A 4,690-nucleotide genomic window follows, 5' to 3' on the forward strand; every position below is an offset into this window, starting at 1 on the left:
AATGGCACAACTCAAGGAAGATGTTTCCCATTCATTTCTGTAGATCGTTTAACATCAATGTTCCTATTCTAGTTTGTGATTTCACCATCAACATGTCTACATGCTGCCTAGACACTGCAGCACATTAATGTTTTGATCCAGGAACAACTCTTACATGTTAGACCAAGTGCCTCAAAGAGATGCTAAAATGAATATTACTATTAAAGGGTCATAGGCTTATAGCTCCATATGGTTCAGTAATTACTAGATACATGCAGGAGGGTCACTGCAAAGGTCAACACTCTTATGACATGAAGGGAGGGAGCACAACCAACAGAAGATCAGGCTGCTTTTGTTATTGGTTCAACATCTTCATTTTTTTTGACCAACAAATTCAGTCTGATCAAATGTAGATCCAACAGCAAATGGGCTGCCACATGCACGAATACGAGATCAGAAATTAGCAAGCCAGGTAATACTTTAAAGAGAATCACAGATCTGATTACACCTGGACTAATTAATATCCAAATCAGAAGTCCAGCAATGAGTCAAATTAATTTTATCCAATAAAATATCCAATTTTATTAATTCAACTGTTGAACTATGGGACCAATTTCCCTTCTGACTTATTATTATTTGGTGTTACAAAACACCAAAATCACTGGAGCTATCTCCATGTTCACCACTAGGAAATATGGCTTTTGTATCTTAAAAATATATACCAATGCAGCAGAAAATGGCTTAAAATAAACTCATTCTAGGTTGATGATATTAAATTAAATAGGATGGCTTTTCCAGCCAGGATTTATTTTGTTTTGTTCTTTTGAGACACAAATGCTCTGGTCCAAAGAAAATGTGAGTACAGTTGTGGATGCACTAAATAATGGCCACACTAAAGAAATTCAGGGACAAAATTAGAAATAGATATGTCCAAATTATAGGAGGCCTCTGCGGATGTCTGAGCTTATTATAAAGCCCTTTTGTCTTCTTTCTCCTCTAATCCATTACAGACAGGAGACAGTTTGCTCTCTTAATGAAGCTGAAAACAATAAATATAGAGTAAATAAAAGTCACACCAGTGTGGCCTCTTTCATGTTAAGCTTTGGTACTCAAAATGCAGCAAGAACGTGCAAGATGTATTTGAATAAAATCAGTGGCTTGCTTGGAAAAGGCTTGTATCATGAGTAATTAGGAAAAGAAACAAGTTGGGCTTAAAGCTCTAGCAAGACACTTCAGTTGAGAATTTCCGGCTCAGACAGTCAGACACAAAGGACTGAAGGGGCAAAAAGCACAATTAACTGGACACATGCGTAGGCTGAACTTCACGCTTGGACAATACAACCCTGCAAAGAGCCTAATGAAAAGGAGAGAGAGAAGCAAGGAGGAAGAGAGTGGGAACTTCCATGATTACAACCTCCAGGAACTGAAAGGTCAGATCCTGATGACTTGGTTGTTTAAGAGTCAGTGCCTGAGAAGTCACAAATCTGGGGCCTTCCAGGCTCTGTGAATGACTGGAATGGATTTTAGTATCTACATGATTAAAAAGAAACGGTTAGGCCTGCCTCAAATCAGGCTGAGGCAGAGTCGATGAATAGGAGAGAGAGGACTTGCAAGTGAATTGACTTTGACAGCGCAGTCAACTATTCTTTTTGAGGGGAAAACCAGAAGAGTATAACTCACAGGCTCTGATCTCTGCCTGGAGAGCAAAAAGCCAACCTAGGTCTGCACAAAGGACATGAACAAGAGCACGTGTAGCACATGTGAACTTGACTTGTGGTTACTCTTATTTTCCTGGTGGCACTGTGCAATACCAACAATTTCTTTGCCGTTAATTAGAAGGATGGTATTTTTTCATTGAGTTTCAGAGCCACACCGCACAAATAATATTTGGTACAGAAAAGCTTTTTCATTCCTTTAGTGCAGTCGGATTTTCTAGAAGAGCTGACCCTCCTCAGATGTCAGAAATAATTCACACCTGTAGGAATAACTGAGCTTAGAAGAATGTAAAGAGTACACATATATTCACCCTGGAGAGGCTGGACAAGCATCGGCCTGAAATAACCACTGAAACCGCTAGAGAAAACCAACGGGGAACCAGGGAGGTACAAGAAACCCAATGACAAACCCAATGCCTACCCTGAAAATGGGGGTGGGGTGGGAGAAGGAGCTGGAGAGCTATACCCAGACACCTTAATTTCAGTTCCCAGAAACATTCTGCAGCAAACAATCAAATAATTTGTGAGCTCTTGGAAGATAACCCTGAAATGAGTCACTGTCACTAGGGATTTGTCAACAGCGAATCATGTCAACATAATCTAATCTCCTTCTTTAAGAGTGTAAGAGAGACAGGTGGTTGGGGAGAAATCGCTGATATCCTGCATCTTGACCTGAGCCAGGCGTCCGTTGCCATAAGCCAGCCATAGACGTGTGACCCGCTATGGTGGGGAAACTTGAGCACGAGGTGGTGTAAAACTCATCAGACAGCCATTCTGACAGAGCCCTCGCCAGAGGTTCCTGGCCAGATCTGAAGCCTTAGAGTGCAGCTCTATCCAAGCCAGCTACTTGGAGAAGGAAAAAGAGCTGGACAAAGACAGCACAGGGAACCATCAGGTGGGAAGGGGGTCTGCAGAATAACTCCTTGAATTCACAACAGATCACAGCTGAATGGGAATCAGCAGTGTCATGCTGCTGTGCATCCGTCTGCAGTGGAGGAACACGTCTACATGGCAACGCTACGGCTCTCCTCTGCCCAGCAGCCACAGGCAGAATAGGGCATAGCTGCGTCCAGGCTTGGAGATGCACTTCAAGAAGATGAGGCTAACCTCAGGGAGTACGGATGAAAATAGCAATAGTGATCACATCTAGACAACTCAGTGTATAAGGAAAATCTGCAGGAAATGGGTCCATGTAGTTTAGAGAAACCTGAAGGCTGCAAGACAACAGTCTAACTAGGGAAGGAGCAACCAAAAGAGGATAAACTGCTCTCCATCCCCACTGTGGGTTGCACGAAGAGTAAGGGGCTTAAACTGTACGAAAAGAGAAAAACTGTACTGAATGAGAAAGAGCTGTAGGACAGGGATGGACAGAGGCCATGTGGAGGCTGAAGAACATGAATAGTTTTGACCGATGCCTCTCAGGAGACCGGTAGGGCTAGTTTAGGGCAGCTTCCACCAGCACACCACAGCCACAACACTGACAATTTCAGAAAGCCCTGTGTATGCATGTACTGAGAATCCTTTTTGCTAATACAGATTTAAAATGTCAACTCCCTCCAGCAGAGCAAGATGTTTGGTTTTCTGGGTTCAGATCTACGGAGTTTAGCTTGAAAGGGATAATAAAACCCAACAGTCTCTTCATACCACCAAAGTTTTAAACACAGGAGATATGCAGAGATGCCTGTTTTCCCCCTGTAGCTCTCAAAATACAATAGTGTGTGTTGAGGGTACCAAAGACAATACAAGGAAAACACTTCTAATGAGATCATTCATAAATAACAGGCTTCTCCACCGATGAAAGTGCTTGGCACAGTTTTACGTTGTAAGCCTAAACACATCGTAATTACCCTTACAAAACAAGCTACAGAAGAAGCTGCATCTGTTAGCCGTTCCAGTGCAAACCAGGACCTCCAAGAGAAAAAATAACCATCCCTCGTTGCAGAGGTCAGTCCCATCGTTTCATTTTAGCGAAGAGCAGGCGCTGTTCGTGCCCCTGCCCCCTCTGTGTGCAAACCAGTCCTGCCACAAACAGGAAAATAGGACAGATACAGCCTATTGTTACAAACAGAGTAAAAAGGAGAAACTATGCCAATAATCAATACGAATGATGAAATAAATCTGAATAAACTGCTACACCTTGAGAGAAACAGTCGATTGAAACAGGGATAAAAATGGCTTTATTGATAAGAATATGTATTAATGGGCATAATAACTACAAAGGAACTTGGAAAAGTGAGAAATATATATCAATTGCAAATGGTTTGAATATATCTTCAAGGGCCTGGACTACCTAGAAATAACAACAACTCTAAAAAAATGGTAGGATATGCCACCTCTTTGTTTACTCTCTAGAATTGTTATTTACTGACCCAGTAGTAAATGAAAGGTGTGAAATTTCCCTTTTGTTATGTGGAAAGCTTGTAAATTTGAGAAGGAGAGTGTGAGAAATCCTGTTACTAGGAATTTTCTATCATAAACTTTCCCCAAGAAAGCCGCTTGTGCAGCTTACTAACGCTGCCACCAGCCTGCAAAGACCCGCCACGGCAGACGACTGTGGTCCCCACAGCAAGAGACGGAGGTCAGGCAGAGTGATGCTCCCCACACGGGTGGTGGAGCTGGACAGCCAGGCAACGCGCAGGGAGCACGCGGGTAAAATCCATACCCTACCAAGCCATTGACACAGCCGCGCAACCGTTGCGTCCCGTGCTCTTTGAAACGCTTCATCTGCTGATGCTGCTGGCAAGACTCCTGTTGTCTTCAGTGATTTAACTCGTAACAGGGATCTCATGCAACATGGCCAACAGATTTTTCCAAAGCCTGATGGGAGCAAGCAAAAGAAGGAAGCTCTCCAGAAAAGCATTGCTTCCCCACAGCAACAACGATCCTCTCAGCTTCCAAAGCATCTCAGTGACTGCTGTAACGAGCCCCGCGTCCTCTGGACTGGCTGCATTAGAAAAACCTGATTACGTACCAGTACAATCGAAGTCTAATTTCAT

The sequence above is a fragment of the Phaethon lepturus genome, unplaced genomic scaffold (assembly GCF_000687285.1).
Source record: "Phaethon lepturus isolate BGI_N335 unplaced genomic scaffold, ASM68728v1 scaffold37428, whole genome shotgun sequence".
Lineage (NCBI taxonomy): Eukaryota > Metazoa > Chordata > Aves > Phaethontiformes > Phaethontidae > Phaethon > Phaethon lepturus.